We start from the raw sequence: 21,388 nt of genomic DNA, 5'->3' as shown, positions 1-21,388 counted from the left end.
CCATGGCGAGCGAAGAAAAGTGAGAAAATCGGAATGTGACTGGACTTTCTTACGAGACGGGATAGCGAGAGGACGTGTAGGAAGTGTGTGCAATTAAACAGTCATTGTTAGCCGCCATATTGTATAATTAGTGTTTTTTTGAAATTCACAAGAGATATGTGATGTTAATGTGGAGTTTAGTAACAGTCATAATACAGTCTGTTGCATTTCAAAGGTAACTGCGCGTATTTAGGTTTCTCTGATGAACTCACATATAGAAGTTTTCTTTCCCATACACCTCAAGAATTTTACAGGCATCCGTCGGAGTCGGCAGCTGCTTCTCCACCACGAGATAAACTTGTCTACATATACGAAATTACGTACGCTACAGAAAGCCCTTGGCATATTTAAAACCACATTAAGACAGTAGATGGGTTTTATTAACTTTTCTGTTTGTTTAACTCTCTTAGTCAAGAATAATCACTATCGGGATGTTCCATAGCATTTTGACTTTTTCGTTAAAATACCATCGAAACGTAATTGTTGACAAAGACATTCAGTATCTAAGACGATTGCAAAAGAAGTACTGATGTATGTGTGGACTAAATCTTCTAAGCAATCATCCTACTAATATCACAGTTGCAGACGTCAGTTGAGATTACAACAATTATTCAGTCGCTAAACGGACAGAACTATCATCACCATTTCATTTTCACCGAGGTTTTCTGCAACAGATTCCATAATGCTGACTAGAAAGTGCAACGTACGCAAGGATCAAATTAAAAATGATTTAGTGGCCGATATTCTCACACTGTGAGCTGCTTCTAACGACTGAGTCATCGGAAACAAGCTCCTTCGCATATCAAAATAATTAGCCAACATTCGTGAAGAATATTGGCTACCAAAACTAAGCCATTGTATTAAATTTGTCTTCCTTAACATATAAGGTGTTACGGATATAAGTGCAGACATTGTTGTCATTGGTACCTTAACACAGAACGTATCCACTTCAGTGTGTTAGTTGTTTTTTCTCTGCACCTGACATTCTTCCCGCAAACACATCACATAATTTACTTCATGATGTTTCCTGCGTGGTCGTAGCTACACCACTTGAGGGGGGATTTCATGGAAAATCTAAACATTTATTTAAAAAATCATTACAACCATATTTATTAATGTCAAATCTAAAATTTTGCATATGTAAAGCAAAAGAACTGTGTTTAACGGAAAATATAATAAAATATGCGGAATGAATATTTTGCCAAAAATTTGAATTTTTAATTGTTTTATTGTCTTTTTTTTATAAGAAGTCACAACTCAAATTCTAATCATGCAATTAATCTGAAAATTTTATCGTAGTGTCCTGACAAGGTTATACGACCACTGAACTATAGTTATTAATTTATGGTACAAATTGTATCAATAACAGAGTTTTTAACTTTGCACATCCAAAATTAACTTTTTTCTACATACAATCATCTAAAACTCAGAATGCAATTGCAGGATCTCGTATTTTTTAGTTCCAGGGATACAGCAACTTGTTGCGAACAGTCCCTGAAAATTTCATAGCATTAACGCATATACGTTTTGAGAAAAGGCTTCTAATAATGTCAAAATGTAAAACAGAGAAAATTAGGTTCAAAGATTTTTTTGTCGTACTTCTACGAGTACATATAATAGGCATACCTCAATTTTGAAATCCTCCATACTGGTACTCCTCATCCTGCTCTGCACCTAATCCAAATTAAATTATTGAGACTTTCATTCGCATTTTGTATCTTTCCATGAAGACAGTAGATCAGGGTTTGCAAGAAACCTGAATGTGGGCTTAATACATTCATAACAGGTTCTGGTAACGAGTGTTTATGTGAATACGTCTTATTTCTGTTGTTGAACTTACACCAATCGTCTATCGGTCACAGATTGTGCACTGGTGTCTGGTCTTTGTGTAATTTGTGGAAAAAAAGTGGTCCACACAGCACGCCTCATTGCCTCTACATTATGTGTGTTTCTCCTGATAGATCTCCCATAAAATAACTGAAGAGAATCAATTTCTTTCAGAGTAAGCTTGCCTTTTCCTTCTAGTGGTTTTCCATCCTCAAGTACTTCACCTTTCTTCTCCTCCAGCAAGCGACGAAGCGTACCACGAGGCCTCTTTTGGAAGTGGCCAAAACATTCCAACTTTTCTGTTGTTGTATTGTACGGATTTTTATCTGTTACAGCTTTGAACGAACAGGAGTCCCCATCGCCAAGGTATTAACACCATACTGGTCCTCAGATCTGGGGATCATCCTCACAACTGCAGCAGCCTCCATGCCCCGCTTAAGCCACTATAATTTTTAGAGCATACTGCGGCATGCTTTTCTTGCCACAGTTTCTCACTGTCCTCATTGTTAGACATTTTCCTTGTTGCACACTGGTGGCAGTATTTAGACATAATTTCTACATCTAAGACTTTACCTGAGTCAATACCAATAATAGATGCAACTCTGTACAGAGATGTGTTATCCCTTTTCATCCAGGTCCCATCTACAGACACACACAGGTCAGCAACATTTGTAGGAGATTCACTGTCATGAATATCTACACCCGAATCTATTTCTTTTTGGTTTATTTCCACCAGTTCCTCCACTGCTTTCTTCATAGAAACTTTGGCAGTATCGCATACAGCATCAGACATTTCTTTATTTATTTTTTCAAAGCTTGCACAAGGTGGAGGCATGTTCAGAAAACCACTCAATAAATTACCTCCTTCACTGCCCTGTCCAAGGCATCTCAGAGCATATGTTAACCTAAAATTGCTTTCATAGGTACCAGTGTCACTTCTTTTGGAGGAGGAAAATGAAAATTCGTAGCCACACATATTAGAAATTGATTTAAAATCACAAGCTACTGCCAGTCTTCTTTCTTCAACAACAATCAGGCATTTCGTTTTTTAAAGCTAACACGTGAACATGAAAATTTTATCGCCTGGCAGAGAAGTTCTTAATCAATAAGTCTGAATCCAGTGGAATCCATATCAACATCATTCACGCACCTGTACAATTCTCGTGTCCCAGGTTTCGATGCTGAGGCTGAGAGCTTATGTTCTTCATTTCGAGCTGCTTCCTCTTTTTTGTTGGTAAACCGATTTCCATGAAACCTCCTTTTCCTAAGCACTGTTTTTCCACCACCCATTATACATAAATCTTGACTTACACGTAAAGATTTGCGAATTCAGCCTTCCACCAACGAATACGTGTTAGTATTGGCGAAACGAAAATAAACCACATGCAAGAAAGTTTTCAAGCAAAGATATAGATATCAGCCAGAGATATAGATGTCAGCCAAAGATATCGAAAGAAAATAGCCTTCACACTGACAAAAATTCCGCTGAAGCAAGCAGTTTCATAAATGTCGGAAGAGGTGGGAGTGGCCGCCAGTGTTTAATAATTTAAAAGCATTTATAAAGCTGCTATCACGATAAAATTCACACACAACATAGAGTAAACTGTATAGATCAAGAAATAATATTTTTGAAAAATCGGTTTTTTTGACCAAAATCCATTATATCCCCCCCCCCCCCCCCCCTTAATGGACTACCCCTGTCAATATAGATACAACGTTTCGCATCCACGCGTCCACGCTTCAGCACCTGAGCTACTGTCTAGGGGAAAATAAGCACTAGTGCTTACTTTTGCCACATGTTCTTGGACATACTGACCAACGTAAAAACATACTACGTCTAACAGCTATAATTATTAGCCTGCAAATGAAGTAAATACTAAAATAATCTTGTTCAGTACAGTGTCATTAGTCACCAATGAAAATATTTGCACTTATACCACTAGCACCTTGTATATTAAGATTGATTTTCATGATGTCATTTGATATACAGGGTGTTACAAAAAGGTACGGCCAAACTTTCAGGAAACATTCAAAAATGGTTCAAATCGCTCTGAGCACTATGGGACATAACATCTGTGATCATCAGTCCCCTAGAACTTAGAACTACTTAAACCTAACTAACCTAAGGACATCACACACATCCATGCCCGAGGCAGGATTCGAACCTGCGGCCGTAGCAGTCGCACGGCTCCGGACTGAGCGCCTAGAACCGCTAGACCACCGCGGCCGGCAGGAAACATTCCTCACACACAAATAAAGAAAAGATGTTATGTGGACATGTGTCCGGAAACTCTTAATTTCCATGTTAGAGATCATTTTAGTTTCGTCAGTATGTACTGTACTTCCTCGATTCACTGCCATGATTTCATACGGGATACTCTACGTGTGCTGCTAGAACATGTGCCTTTAGAAGTACGACACAACATGTGGTTCACATTTCAGTCGAAGTGTTCGTACGCTTCTCAACAACAGATTCGGTGACCGATGGATTGGTAGAGGCGGACCAATTCCATGGCCTCCACGCTCTCCTGACCTCAACCCTCTTGACTTTCATTTATGGGGGCATTTGAAAGCTCCTGTCTACGCAACCCCGGTACCAAATGCAGAGACTCTTCGTGCTCGTATTGTGGACGGCTGTGATACAATACGCCATTCTCCAGGGCTGCATCAGCGCATCAGGGATTCCATGCGACGGAGGGTGGATGCATGTATCCTCGCTAACGGAGGACATTTTGAACATTTCCTGTAACAAAGTGTTGGAAGTAACGCTGGTACGTTCTGTTGCTGTGTGTTTCCATCCATGATTTATGTGATTTGAAGAGAAGTAATAAAATGAGCTCTAACATGGAAAGTAAGCGTTTCCGGACACATGTCCACATAACATATTTTCTTTCTTTGTGTGTGAGGAATGTTTCCTGAAAGTTTGGCCGTACCTTTTTGTAACACCCTGTATGTACAATGAAACTGCAAGATACAAAAAGAAAAGTCAATTTTAAAACCCATAAGAAGATCGATTCTAAACTCGTGACCCCTGAAGCAACTCGGTACCTCAAAACTACGGAAGCTGTAAATAATTTAACAGTTGGCAATCAGAGTCAGTAAACTGAATCAGTAATGTATACCCCCTTAAATTGTGTCCAAGTGACGTATCACTATGAATTTATGGCACTCACATTCGCTGGTCATGTGTAGATCGCGAATATGCCGTTTTGTGAATGAACTGGAAGCGTCGTGTTAGTTACAACACCGTGTTACGGGCTCTCGTGTAACCTGAGCCTGTACAAACGCCATAGCCGAGCCCGCTCTGGACGGCGTCGCGGCCCAGGGGGCCGATGCGGAAGCGGCGCTCGCTTTCATTTCGGTTCGGCCGCCCCAGCGAAATTAATCGGCGAATCTGGAGCAGGCGTTATTTAGCGGGACGCGGCGCATGGAAAGTGGATAATTTCCGGCGGCTCGGGGATTGGCAATCGCCAGGCCTGAGATGGCTTGGAGGTGGTAGCCTCCCGGGTGGTGGCGGGGGAGAGGGGGGGGAAGGGGTTGACAGTGGGGGTTGGGGGTTGAGGGTGGGCGAGGCACCAGGAAGTCCCTGGCTGCCGCCACCGTCTTGGCCGGAGCTGGCCATTCAGCAGCAACGCTTACCCGATAACGGAGCACTTGGAACTGGGGGGAAATTAGTGATTGGTTTTCCACCACTCTCGTTAGCAGCCCACGTGTTTACGGCGAAATTTGCATAAAGCTGTGTTATTTCTCTAATTTCCCTCTAAATGTCTTCTTTTGCCTTGAAAGCCCACTAGTTTCACTATAACAAATTTCTTGTCGTGAAGAAGAAAACGGCAAAACATTCGGCAGTCGATTCTCTTTTTTTTTCCAGCAGACAGCTGATCGCTGTGATGCGGCCTGTCACTTATACCTCTCCCGCGCTAAGATCTCAGATCTCCATCACAGTGTAGCACCTCCAGGCTACATCCTCAGTTATTTGTTGCATGTATTCGAATCTCTGACTTCCTCTTCAGTTTTTACACTCTACAGTTGTCACTTTTCAGTGTTTTCCATATGTCCCTTTATTTCGCCAATTCTGCGGACAACCTCCTCATTCCTTACTTTCGAATCCTCCTAATTTTTCAACATTGTTCTGTAGCACCAACTTCTCTTCTGTTTCTCTTTTGTCACAATCCTTGCTTCTCTGCGATACTGTCCTCTATTTGTGCATTTTCAGAAATTTATTCTCCAAGCTAAAGCTTATGCTTGATGCAAGGAAACTTCTTGTGATAATAAATGTCCTCTTTGTCTGTGATAGTCTGCTTTTACATCCTCCTTGATTCTTCCATTACGGGTTATTTTGAATCCAAGGTAACATAATTTCTAAACTTCCTCGTGATCACCAGTTTTGATGGTAAGTTTCCTACTTTTCGCATTTCTGCTACTTCCGATTACTTCTGTTTTCTTTTTTTCCAGTTGACTATCAGACGATATTCTCTACTCATTAGAATGTTCATTCCATTCAAGACGCCCTGTAAATCTTCTTCACTTTCACTGAGGATTGCATTGTCCTCAGAAAATCATATCATTGATATTTTTGCACCCTGAATTTGAACGCTGCTGTTGAACGTTTCTTTTACTTCCGCCATTGCTTTTTCGATGTATAGACTGAACAGTAGAGGCGAAAAAATGCATCCCTGTCTAACACTCTTTTTAATCCGAGTTTTTTGTTCTTAGTCTCCAGTGTTGTTTTTCCGATTCGGTTCTTGTACGTATTGTGTTTTACCTGTCTATCCTTACAGCTCATCCTTGTTCTTCTCAGTATTTGGAACACCACGCACCATTTCGCATTTTCGGACGCTTTTTTCAGGTGACAAATCCTGTCAACATGTCTTGATTTTTCTACGTTCTTGATTTCCATTATCAAGCACCAAGTCGGGACTTGCTCTCTGGTGCCTTTACATTTCCTAAAGCCAAATTCATAGTCATCTAACATCCTTAATTTTCGACACTCGATACAGGGAACATATCACAGCCGCAAGGTATCTTACAAGTCACTCAACTTCTGCAGAAAATTTAAAAGACGTGAAGGACCAGCTATTTTCAAAGACAGCAAGTTATGAAAATGTTTACAAGAAATCTGCTAACTTTACAAGTAAATTATCATATGTACAGAACTTTGGCAGGGAATAAACTACTGGTAAAAGACAAAATAAATGTGACTAACCACGCATTGCATACACTCATTGATTATGCGGCGGTGGGGGGGGGGGGGGGGGGGTCCGCATCTCGTGGTCGTGCGGTAGCGTTCCCGGCGGGGTCAGGGATTTTCTCTGCCTCGTGATGACTGGGTGTTGTGTGCTGTCCTTAGGTTAGTTAGGTTTAAGTAGTTCTAAGTTCTAGGGACTGATGACCATAGATGTTAAGTCCCATAGTGCTCAGAGCCATTTGAACCATTTTGATTATGCGGGGTGTAATGGGTATAACTGCATGTACTCCTATTCGTGACTGAGAACGGGATACTGAACAATATTGCATCAATATTTACTTCATTTACATTAGGAATAGCATGTGTCTACGCTGGTTAATACCTCCAAGTATCTGTGGCAAAAGTAAAGCATTGGTGCTTATTTTTCACTGGGCAACAGCTTAGACTTTGAAGTGTGGACACGTGGACGCAAAAGGCTTAGGATGTAGTGACACATGTAACCCACTTAGTGGTGCAGTGCGACTCTGCTGAAAACATGAGGTCGTAAAATTTGTGACGTCTTTGTGGGAAGACTGTTCGACACAGAGAAAAAATGACCAACACATTGATAAGTGAACATATTGAGGTACCACATATAAAAATATTTGCACTTATACCCGTTACGTCCTGTGTAATACACATACATCACAACAGATTATTACAAATCCCATTATACTCCTATGTAAGAAGTATAAAACATTTACACACACACACACACACACACACACACACACACACACACACACACACATGTTCCTGCACATACAGACTTACACCATCACTTATGCAGTCAGACAAAGAAACAAGTGAATGCAAAAACGGAGAAAGCTGAAACAGTAAAAAAACAACGAATAGCACTATAGACACCGGAAATGACAGCTGAAGTGTTACTTTACCCAACCACAATCACTACACGAAAAAGTGGAACTGTTCTTAAATATATAAACAAAAAAATCATGTAATGTTTCACGACACACACTGAAGGTTCTTCATTAAGAGGCGAAACACGTCTGGATGCATAATTAAATGAAAAATTAATGTATAGCATGCAAAAGGTGTTTTCATTGTGAACTACTGTAACTCGTTTTCACTATGTTGATGTACCGAACCAGAAAATATAACGACGAAATTGCAGTCCCTTTGTTATGAAGATGAACGATTCAATGTTCCTTTGTACATTCATCCATTATTTGCCAATACCAGGTGCTCAACTTTCAACAAATGTCCTTCCTAGACGAAAATATATGGAACGTACGAATGCAGTTGCTACACAAGAACGACAATATGTGGAAATTTGGGTGTGGCAGTGATTTGTTCACCGATAGCCGAAACATTTAAGACGGCCGCTGTCGGAAAGCGGGAAATCTGGGTTCTAGTCCTGGTCCGGCAGAAATTTTCATTGTCGTCATTATAATATAGAACCAAAGGCTGCAATGAATTTTTTTATTTTTTTGTAGGTACGTCTGCTGTTCTGGTACACACGGAAATTCCTGCACCACGACAGCATATAAATACCTTCAGGAGCAAAAACAAAATGGAGCAGCTCATTGATAATGTTGGAATATCGTGTGGTAATTAGTTTTCTGCATTTGAAGAGGAATACCGCTGCAAGAAAGCATTCTGAGTTGGTGGACGTGTGCAGCAGCAATTCGTCACCTTAGGACACCCTAGTCAGGTGGCGCGCACACTTCCAATCTGATTAGACAAGTCTGGATGACGAAGAACAAAATGGCAGGCCATCTTACTCTGAAGAATTGGGAAATTCAAGAGATATGGAGGCCCGAAAACTGTAACAACGACGTACCACTGTTGTTGCGATGGCGAAGAAATGTACTTCAATCTTCGATTAGTTTTCGGCATTTTACACTACCTTTTGAACATTTTAAAGATCTCCACGAGACTGTGCACACCCATTCAATGAACTCGCTTTACAGGAGGAGCAGCGATAATGTTTCAGCTGTGTCAACTCAATCCAGCTGCCATCCTTAGCCGCCTAAGGCGAGTATTGAGTGAATCACTATGACCCTAAGACATAGAAGCAAAGCAAGCAGTAAAAACAGTGGATTCACCACAGCCGAAACAGGCGAAGACCCAAACTTCATCGGGGAAGGTGATGCTCGGTGTTTTTTTATTTTTAATTACTGTGGTGCACTGATATTAGATTATTTCTAGAGAGAGAAATGGAGCACTGTTACTCCACTTGTGTAGATATCTCAGAAATGGAACGCAGCTGAACAAAATTATTTTCGGGGCCAATGAAAACCTGCAAACATACGCAGGAGCCGCGCCTGCATCGCGAACAAGAGCTGCTTTCTCTTTGTAGGATGTGAGGTCCTCCAGTTATGCAAAACACCATTTTTTCCTCAGTATCTAAACAGCACCACTGTACCATCACCAGTGTGTTTCTATTTTATTTATTCTTTACACCTGGTGTGCATGATTTTTCCGGATCACTTGTGTATCATTTACTACAGGTAGCTTGTCTTGTTTTCGTGTGGCTTGTCTTGTTTTCTTTGCATCATGGTGAGGCGTCGTGATGCACATGTAAATATAAGATGTATTTTCCACAAATAAGATTGAATCACACTGTGTTTTGGTGAAGTGAAAAGTGTTTATACGCTCTTATTTGTGGAAAATACGTCTTATATTTACATGTGCATAACAACACCTCACCATGATGCGGATAATAAAAGGGCTTGCCACAAGAAAACATTACGAGCTACATGTAGTAAATAATACACAAGTGATCCGGAAAAATCATGCATAACAAGTGTAAAGAATAAATGAAACGGAAACGCACTGATGATGGCACAGTGGTGCTGAAACATGTTTGAGTACTGAGAAAAAACGTTGTTTTGCATAACTGGTGGACCTCACATACTACAATTTTAACTGCAAACACAGTCAACAAAAGGAGCTGCAATTCCAAATGATGAATATACTTTCTCTTTCTTCAGATGTAGAACGTGTTGCGCTATAGTCGTTCCCAGAATTACGGCGAGGATATTATCGAGGTACAATGTTCGCTGAACAGCCAAAAGGCAAAGTTGTACAATCAAAGACCTCATCAAATCATCCATTGTTGTGACTAATTTGTCATAAGGAAATTTGAACCTGTAGAGGATTTCATGATCGTAGCTTCAATTTTTCTTTCTTTCAAAGTGAAATTTAACACTTCATTTATGAGATTAAATAAGATGCAAACAACATTAACCTCGTAAGCCAGGGACCTTGTTTTAATTCCGAATGAGTACTTGAACTAGACACGACACAAAGTATCTGTGTGCCACTGTATATGAAAGGATATCAAAAGGTTTCCATTTGAGAACGCTGCCACAGTGTGTATGGAAATTAGTACATCTCCGATGCACATACAGGTATATACATTGAATCGCGAAAGAAACTAATACAGGCATGCTTATTCAAGTACAGAGAGATGTAAAAACTCTTAACTCCGTCCGAACAGGCCTTGGAAGGCCCAATGGTGCCTGCCGGCCGGGGTGGCCGAGCGGTTCTAGGCGCTACAGTCTGGAACCGCGCGACCGCTACGGTTGCAGGTTCGAATCCTGCCTCGAACATTGATGTGCGTGATATCCTTAGGTTAGTTAGGTTTAAGTAGTTCTAAGTTCTAGGGGACTGATGACCTTAGAAGTTAAGTCGCATAGTGCTGAGAGCCATTTGAATCATTTGTACCCAATGGTGCCCACCGGTCGCCGTGGCATCCTCAGCCCACAGGCGTCACTGGATGCCGATATGGAGGGCTATGTGGTCAGCACACCGTGCTCCCTGACGTATGTCAGTTTACAGTACTTCTCAATCAAGTAGCTCCTCAGTTTGCCTCACAAGGGCTGAGTGCAGCCCTCTTAGCAACAGCACTCGGCAGACTGGATGGTCACCCATCCAAGTATTAGCCCACCCCGACAGCAGTTAACTTTGGTGATCTGACGAGAACCGGTATTACCATTTCATGTCTTTATTCTTTTCTTGACTACCGAAGGACAAACACCGGCAGACATCTATCACAGAATGAAGAATGTGCATGTCCATCAAAAACCACCGTTGTGGAAAGACTCACCAATTTCCGTGCCGGTCGCCATTCTAAATTACTACCAATCTATCTGGGATACCAGTCTCAACTGGGAGAGTGAAGTGGAAGACACGTGAGCTCTTGCCCTATAGCCCTGATCTCTCCCCATGTGAATATCGCGCCTTCGGCCTCTTAAAAAGACCCTGAAGGGTCCACGGTTGCTAGAAGACGTGCAGCACACAGTTATGGACTTCTTCAGCAGCAGGACACGGCGCTTCACCAAAGCGGTATTTTCAACCTGGTGCATCACTGGGATGACTGCTTCAATTTTGATGACTCTTTTGCTTACTGGCATACCGATTCTGGACTGTACAGCTTTTGAACGAAAACTATCCCCAAGCGTCACCTCAAGTTTTGACATCCAACAGCAAGTTTCAGACAAATATCACAAAATCATGAATTCCTCTGTGAGAACAAACTCACTACTGTAGAGATAAATCAATGGTAGTCCCGATCTGGTACGCATCAACGACTCACATATCCCCAAGTATATGTCCACAAATACACCCTTACAACAACGAAACACACTAGCAACACGATCCTTACCTCCTAATTTACGTTCATTACCTCCTCGTACCAAAAGCAGTTACCCTAATTCGTTCTGTATTGCAAGTATTAGATTAGATTCAAAAGCATCATGATCATAACATTCTATATTAATGTTATTCCCTCCTAATACCAAAGTATTTACCCTAAGTCGTTCTGTATTGCAAGTACTGGATTATCAGGGTTCGATAATTTTCTCTCACTTACTGCCTTTATTCATTACGTGGAAGGATGTACGTATGCATTCTAGACCATCGTAATCACAAGGACATAACAGACCACACAGATCGTTCCTGTATAAACAAGTGAAGTAAAACAGTGTCTCATATATTTTTCCTTAACGTTATCTTACTACGAAATAATTCTACTTAATACAGTCAAGAATTTAGTACGTCATCACATCATATTTATCGTTACGTCAGAGTGTTAGTTGTATTTCTACATAACAATTTTTGCAGTAAGCAACGTAAGTTATGAGGTATACATTATTTTTGTACATACAAGAGTGAAACATATGTAGGCATAGATTTTTTTCACACCAAATGTTAAACAGTGAGGGTGCAAAAAGCCAAAGTACTTCGGGCTAATCCAATAGAGCTCGAATTTAGTCCGACATAAGGATGAAAGTAACTTTCGCAGTATAGTTAATAACAGGAAACATAGCTTCATGAAACTTGGACTTGGACTTGACAAAAAAAAAAAAGAACTGCTACGGTATAGTACAGCAGGTAACTGTAAAAAAATATGCAACGAGACGAACAGAAATGACACTTTTATTCAAAAACAATAATTATGTGATTTATGATAGTACCCTGGGCAGCGAAAAGTAGAGGTGGAGAAGTTCTTGGAAGGAGAGGATGGACTAGGCTGTCCATAGCCCCGATTTAAATCCCACGCTTTGGGGCGACGTTTCGCAGCACGTCCACGTCCACGTGTACGGACGACCATCTGGCAGTTGTCAACCGCGTTGCTGGCGAAATCGAACGAGTTTCCAGAAGAGCTCCTTACGAAACTTGTGGTTAGAATGGCAGCGAGCTGCACTACATGCATTGCAGTCCGTTTTGATCACACACCTTCTTAAGAACAATTTCCCCTCTTTTTTTATTGTTCAGGGGAGCGTCATGAGTCGCTGTTACTTCACTCTACTTATTGTATTTTAGGGAAAAGTGTATTTTCATTTTGTCTCATTGCGTATTAATTCACCTTCCGTAATATACTGCAGCAGTTCTTTCCATGCGCGCTCCAAGTTTCATCGAGCCATGTTACTTCTCAGGAATACGTCAAGCGAAGTTCCTTACTTCCTTAGGTTTTGTACACCTGTGTATATATCTTCGAGCTTCATTGATATGTAAATATTATTACAAGCACCTAGACAACTGTTTCGAGTTCTGTAAAACTTATAGCCTGTATACAATTAAAACTTCCCTTCAAACTTGCAGCGATCTGAAATATTGGTATAACTGTATCGAAGTTAATATTTGATGTAGGTGCGTCAGAAATTCGGATCATGAATGTATGTTAGAAAATAATATGATGCTTCCGCATTCAGATCACCGTGAAAGAAAAAAAGGTAATGCTATCTTTAAATTCTGTAGTGTTGTAAGGACACGAAACATTCAATACCGTAACTGCTCTATTTGCTCTGCAAATATGCTGCGCTGAATTTCGTCAATACTTACACTTGGCGTCACGGATGCCATATATTTTCAATTAGAATTTGGTGCTGTTGTTTGGGTGTCGTTTACATAGTCTGTAGTAATTTGCACAAAGAAGAAGCCACATATTGGAAGGATCCCTCCCAAGACTGCAATGATTGAATTAAAAAAGAAGAAATGATAATATATCCATTGAAAAAATTGGAGGGTCATATTCCAGACCGAACACCTACGAATTGTATACTTGGAGGTATTCGGCTCTAAAATTGTGCCACAAAATAATAGGCAGTTAGGATATTTAGGGTAGTAAATGGCATTCAGCAAATTCCAAAAAGATGTTAACCACTCAGCAGTCATGCTTCATTAATTAAGGAATACGTTATGTGCCATTAAGAATTCTTGAAACACTGTTTTGAAGATTACCCCTGATCTACTGATATTTCTTTATTACTTGAATCTCCAGCATACTGAGTATCACTTGCAAAATTCTTTTAAAACTCATGATGAGTGGAGGAATTAAGAAAAGCATTGATTCAAGCGCTTTGATCTTTCTGTTCATATGTAGTTTTTTGCTGAGATACCTGAGATTCAGGGAAATGTTAAGCTCAGTCCCCTTTTCCGTAAGTGAAACACATTTGATTGTGTTTCACATCATCATTGGGCATTTTGTGTGTGTGTGGCGGGGGGTGCATGTGCGTGCGTACTTAAGCAGCATCTTAATTTATGCTGTGTTCATTCAAGCTACAATGTATTCATCAACATTTTTCCTATTTTTTAAAACTGATCTTAAACTGTAGAGCTAAAGGGCTTACACGTTCCATTTCCACTACATTGAATTTATTTAGGTTTCTTGGTTATTTTCTGAATTTCCCGTGTATCATTAATGTGTTAGTTGTATTTTAGCTTGCTGTTAATGTGGTTGGAATTAGTGCAACTGGGCACATAACGGTGGCTAAAGTAAATCAACTACATTCCTGACGCCACTGTCGTTCTCGGATGTTCAACAATCACGTATGATCTCTATAGAGGGGTGTGCATACCGTTACATAATTTTCACTTTCCTCCCTAGCCGGTACCAGAGCACACCGTCGTGCAAACCAAGTTGACACTCAACGTGTCATACACTTGTATGAGACTAGAAAATATTTGACACATTTTTTATCCAAGTTCACGTGCAAAAAAAAAAAAAAAAAAAAAAAAAAAAAAAACGCACCAAGAAGAAATAATCCAGATGGAACGTAAATCGGTAAATATAATGTAAACGACAGACAAACAAATGATAACAATTTTACAACAATTGGATGATTTATTCAAGAGGAAGATATTCACAAAATGGTTCAAATGGCTCTGAGCACTATGGGAGTTACCATCTGTGGTCATCAGTCCCCTAGAACTTAGAACTACTTAAACCTAACTACATTACACACATCCATGCCCGAGGCAGGATTGGAACCTGCGACCGTAGCAGTCGCGCGGTTCCGGATTGAGCGCCTAGAACCGCTAGACCACCGCGGCCGGCAGAGATTCACAAATTGAACAAATAAACTGTGCGTTGGCCGATCTCTGGTCCTTATGGAAGCAGGTATTAGGCTTGTCGTTGAGTAAAAGAGTTTTTGTATGTTCTACTGAGGGAAACTATGCCAAATTTTTCCAAACTGGCGCGTTAGACCGTCAGAATCCTGAGATGGTTGGAGGTCCCCGCCTATAATACTCCAAACGCTCTCAGTTGGGGAGTGATCTGGTGACATTGCTGGTCAAGTTAGGGTTTGGCAAGCACGAATACAAGCGGTAAAAACTCTTGCCGTCTGCGAGTGGGCATTATCTTATCATCTCAGCGGGTTGGTTTGCCATGAAGGCAACAAAACAGGGCGTAAAATTTGGCTGTAACGGTACTGTAGATGACAACCAAAGGGATCCTGCTATGAAATGGAATGGCAGCCGAGACCATCGCTCCTGGTTGTCGGGTCATTTGGTTGGCGACAGTCAGGGTGGTATCCCACTGCCGTTCGGGTCGTCTCCAGACACGTATCTGCTGGTCATCGGGGCCTAATTCGAAGTGTCAGTCACGACAGTGGTACTCCAGTCAACGAGATTCCAGGGTGAATGTGTCCGACACCACTGCAAACGGGATTGTTCGTGTGCAGAGGTGAAATGCGTAAGGGATGCCGTCAGCTCAGCCCCTTTCTGTGGGCCGCCTATTAATGACCCTTGTGGTCACTGAAGCGTCAGTTACACGACGGATAATGATGCATCTGTGCCTATGAGTGCCTCTCTGACGATGCTCGCCAATCAGTTTCTGTCGTCTCTCTAAGTCTACTGCTTCGTTCTTGACGCTGCGTTGGGCCATGGTTCACCTACTTCTGTGAATATCGTAGAATAGTGCCATCGCTCATATTCAAATGTCGCGTGATCCGTCGGTAACTCCAACCGGGTACTTTGAGCCAAACTACACGTCCTGTCTCAGAAGCTGACATCTGCAAATCTTTTTTTATATGCCTGTCTGCGTGGCATCTCAGTACATGGAATGAAATTCTTTAAGTCTTTATGCCTTGATTTCGAAATGGCCCCTGTTCACTATCCATGCCAGCTGAGCGGTGAATCTGCACTGCAGCATCACGTATTCACCCATCAACCACCAAAGTTTAAAATTTTGCGTTTTCCGTCGATGTCCAGTAATTCAGACCAATTTCCATTACTCCTTAGTGATTACGTCGCTTTCTTTTAGAGTGCAGGTTCAGGTATAAAAAAGTACCTTCACTAACTGATTGACCAGAGGATGGCCCAAGTCGTCACTAGAATTACACCCAGTATATACAACCGGAAGAAGGGACATTTGTTAACATCGAGTATAGATTTAAGTGTCAGGAAGTCATTTCTGAAAGTTTTTGTATGGTGTGTAGCCATGTATGGAAGTGAAACGTGGACGATAAATAGTTCAGACGTGAAAAGAATAGAAACTCTCGAAATGTGACGCTACAGAAGAATGCAGAAGATTAGATGGGTAGATCACATAACTAAAGAGGAGAGAAATTTGTGGCACAACTTGACTAGAAGAAGGGATCGATTGGTAGGGCATGTTCTGAGCCATCAAGGGATCACCAATTTAGTGTTGGAGGGCAGCGTGAAGGGTAAAAATCGTAGAGGGAGACCAAGAGATGAATCCACTAAGCAGACTCAGAAGGATGTAGGTTGCAGTAGGTACTGGGAACTGAAGAAGCTTGCACAGGATAGAGTACCATGGAGAGCTGCATCAAACCAGTCTCTGAAGACCACAACAACATATACAACCTGGACCACCATCATTTACTGGATTTCGCTCAATTTCGCATTAAAAAAAACTGCAGATTTGACATTCGGCAGAAGTGCAAAAGAAAAATAGCCCTCATCATCTGAACATAGTCTTTGTTCACCGTAGGATATTAAAACCTACGATATCTAATAACAGTAGCCTTATGGTTAATTCAAAAGATTTTTCTTTTCAACCGTTATTTGGCACTGCTACGTATAGTTAGTATTAAATATTGATATCTCCTAAGGAGTCTTTTAATAATTACTGTTTTGAAGAAACTGGTGACATTAAATTTTCTGAATAATTCTTTCTCACTATCTCACACGAGTTTCTTGCGCCAGACCCGCTTGTCCTAATGGTAACATGAAGATTCATCCAAACGTATTGACGGCAAGCCTCATCGCATGCGTTTGGGAGAATCAGACTGCACATTGGTATAGAGTCTAAATATCTTTCTTCCACATTCATTAATAATGACTCATAAATAATCCACAGTTGATGACACGTGCGGAAACTTCCAAACCATGCTTTTAATAAGATATGGTTGCAAAATATTAACATGAGATATGTGCAGAAGAATGTAAAAGTAGAAGCCGACCTCACTGAAGATCAGTTTGGGTTCCGGAGAAATATACGAACACATGAGACTATACTGATCCTAAACCTTATCCTAGAAGATACATTGAAAAAATAAAACTCGTTTGTGGCGATAGAACTACATTCTCTGAAGTTTTGAAGGTACTAATGACAAAGTAAAGGAGCGAAAGTTTTCTTAGAACTTGAGCAGAAACCAGATATATATGAGCGTCGAAGGACATGAAATGGAAGCAGTGATTGAGATGCCAGTGAGACACAGTTTTAGCCTATTCGCGATGTTATTCCATCTGTTTATTGAGCAAGCTGGGAAGAATATCAAGCAGACATTTGGAGAGTAGCAGAACGGATAGATAGTACCTTGAAATGGGATTTTAAGATGAAGTTAAAATGGTGATAATGGAATGAAGTGAATGAAATCAGGTGGTTGTAATGGAATTATTGCGAAAAAGACACTGAAAGTACACAGGTCTTGCAAAACAACTGTTGATGGCAGAAATAGGAAGGCTATTGAATGCAGACTGGTAATACAAGAAAAACATTTCTGAAAAAGAGGTATTTATTAATGTGTAATGTCAGTACAAGTGTACGGAAATCTTTACTGAATGTATCGGTATGGAGCATAGCCTTGTATGGAAGTGAAACGTGGGTAACAAGCAATTAAGACAAGGTGTTAGATAAGAATGCTGAAGATTAATGATCGGACAGTAAATGAAAAGCTACTGAATGTAATTGATTATGGTCAGTTTGGTAATGGAAGGAAGTTGTAGGGGATAAATATTGTAGAATATAGTATGTCCGTATATAGGAAGCAGGTTCGAGTGGATGTAGGTAGTGGCAGTTGCGCTGAGAAGAAGAGGCTTGCACAGGTTAGACTACTCTGGAGAGATGAATCAGACCAATCTTCGGACTGAAGAGTCCAACAACATATAAGTAATAGGCATTTCAGGCACTGAAACTAAATGATCGTAAGGTATTTTTGGCCGGGAGGCCCCATGCGGGGAAGTTCGGCCGCCGTATTGTAAGTCCTTTCTAGTTGACGCCACTTCGGAGACTTGTAAGTCAATGATGATGAAGAACACCCAACATCCAGTCATCACGTGGCAGAGAAAAATCTCCGACCCCGCAGGGAATCGAACCTGGGACATTGTGTACCGGAAGCGAGAGCGCTACCGCAAGACCAAGAGCTGTGCGCTGCATACGAGCGGTGGTTCATCAGAAGAGTTGTGTTTCAAAGTAGCGAAGATGAACAAGTGCTCATAGCCCTTGGCTATGCATTTTAGAGCACACGTTTACTCCACACTTTTTCTTGTTTTGGTCGACACTATCACTTCCCAAACTATGGAAAGCAAAGAGCTTGCAGTAAAAGACATTTGTTTCACAGTACGGAAGATGAAGAAATGCTAGTAGCTCTTAAGATGTACGTTTTAGAGGCCATGTTTATTTGACGTTTATGTTTCGAATAATCATTCCTGTCATATCACTGAATATTAACCGGCACTTCTGAAACATCGTATATATTTCATGTCCTTCGACTCTCATATCCCTCTTGATTCTGTACAAGTTTTAAGAAGACTGTCGCACCTTTACTTTGTCATTACTACCTTCAAAATATCGGAGAATATAGTTCTACATCCAAAAATCCTTTAAACGTAGTTTTTTACAACTTATCTTCTAGGCTATGGCGTAGCATCAGTGTTGCCTCTCGTGTACCTTTATTTCTCCGGAAACCAAACTAATCTTCTCCGAGGTTGGCTTCAGAAGTGATGGTAAGTATATTGTCAACCTAGCTAATGATACTAATGGATGCACAAGGTAAATAATAAAATACTCATATAATTTTAGTCACTGCTCATTATAAATATTGCCGGCCGGAGCGGCCGAGAGGTTCTAGGAGCTACAGTCCGGAACAGCGCCATCGCTACGGTCGCAGGTTCACATCCTGCCTCGGGCACGGATGTGTGTGATGTCCTTAGGTTAGTTAGGTTTAAGTAGTTCTGAGTTCTAGGGGACTGATGACCTCCGATTTTAAGTCCCAAAGTGCTCAGAGCCATTATAAATATTTCTACCCTTACATCAAATCACATGACATATTGTTACATATCGTGACAACAAAACTTCACGTGCAGCTGAAATAAATGATCCTCCTCACAACTGTTATTGCAATTTTTGGATTTCTTATTATTTGTTGTAGATGTCAATAACACAAACTACCTGTGTTTTACTAGACTCTTGTCTGACAAATCGGAACGAAGAGTGGGTTCTACCCTCATAGTCCTAGTTGCATGATTTTGTAGTAACTGCTTACTATTGTGTACTTCCTCAGTATACATGTTTTCAGTAGACAGTGGGCTATGACAGACATCACTAGTCCTTACTACATGGAGTATACCACTTCCTACTTGTTTATTAGCGAACATTCCATTCTTCTTCTATATTATGAATTTGAGTACTAAACTAGGATTATACACCGTCCTTCCACTAAGGCAACTCTTCTGTTAGTGTTTCCTGTGTATGTGCTAAATCATTTTGTATGCTCGTATACTTCAGTAATAGTTTGCTGCTTCGCCCCTTTGATTCTAGCTCTAATCTCTCTGTTATCTGTTCAGTCTTAGCTCTTAAAAATTCATCAACCTTTTTATTTTGTTTGGCAGAAACAGCCTCTACTTCTGTTACTACTTGCTGAAGTGTTGATTTTAAAGTATTTTTTCTAATTGTAGAGTGTTAAAGTTCTTAGTTAATTCTTTTATCCAGTCAGGGTGGCCCTTAATAGCTTTTAGCAGTCCTGAAATATTAGTTGTTATGCTATCTAAGTCGATCCGTAACATTTTAGTTACGTAACGGGCAATCTGGGTTTTCAGTTAATCAGTTAGTTTTTGATCTGTTCACCAATTTGTCCAATTTGAGTAGTCAAATTGTCATTAGTTTCTTGACTCTGACTCATTGCTCGTTTTGTTTTAGATCTGTTCACTAATTTGTGCGCCTTGACTGGTCAAACTGTCTTCTTGGTTCGTAGTAGTAAAATCGTTAGCCATACTCTATTACCTCCAATTCATAATACGTACTGCAGTTTACAATTTTATAAATCTACATAACACGACCGGGTGTCGTGACAACTGACTAGGGAATATCTCCGACCACAGTAGATGACATTTCCTGACTTGCCAAAGCGGAAAAGTCATCTACATTTTCACTAGCGAATTCGCCCCCAGGTAGTTGATCTGATAAAATTTCTGCATTTAACGAATCCATCATATTAAGCTGACTTTTGATCATAATCATATTAATGTAAACGAAGACGAATTACGCATCACTACTGCCAACTGTGCACGATTAATTGTGTATATCCGCCGTCTTGAGGCTGTCTTACGAAACGCAGAATAATTATACATTAATTACAAATTTTGTGTGTAACAAATAGTCTACTAAAAAGAACTCAATTACACGGAAGTGTTTACCACTGTATGGAATCGTGCTACAACTACCAGTGTGTAGAATGACGATAAGAAAACAGTCTTGGTCGCGATGTTGAAATTACCGTTTATTTATTCATCGATGAGGCGCGTCGTTTTGGAATTCAGGGCATCTTGGAACTGGTCGATAAATACAAGCAAGCTACGGATATCCATGATGAAACATCAGCAAAAATAAATTGAATTTGTCATGTACAAGAAAAATAGTAAAGGTAAATATGTGCTTCCGCCAGGCTTTTTAATACACGACGGGAAGATAAATTTGCCTTGACTATTTTTCTTGTATGCTTTTTCTGTTTCCTTTGTGTAATGGCACCATTTACAAACCTTTTTAGACGTTCCGTGTGTAATTCGCAGAACAAACGCATTTGCAGCCAGACACAAAAAGCGCCGTGTGCCGATATACGTTAGAGTTCGGCCGAAGTGGCCTGTTCCTCCAGCCGTGATTAGTTCGGCCCGTGGCGCGCGCAGAGAATACTGCAATTAAAACGCGTCCGGCCGCTGCGCCGAGCAGGCGTAATGCCGGCGGCTGATTGCGCTGTTAGCGCGCCGCCGCCAATTCCGGGCCTAATCTGGCGGACCCTGGCGCCTTGCGGCCTCCAACAGGTGAGGCCGGTGCCCTGGCCGCTCTCCCATAACCCTCCCCCACCC

Source organism: Schistocerca americana, chromosome 5 (assembly GCF_021461395.2).
Source record: "Schistocerca americana isolate TAMUIC-IGC-003095 chromosome 5, iqSchAmer2.1, whole genome shotgun sequence".
Classification (NCBI taxonomy): Eukaryota; Metazoa; Arthropoda; class Insecta; order Orthoptera; family Acrididae; genus Schistocerca; species Schistocerca americana.
This window is presented reverse-complemented; position numbering follows the sequence as displayed.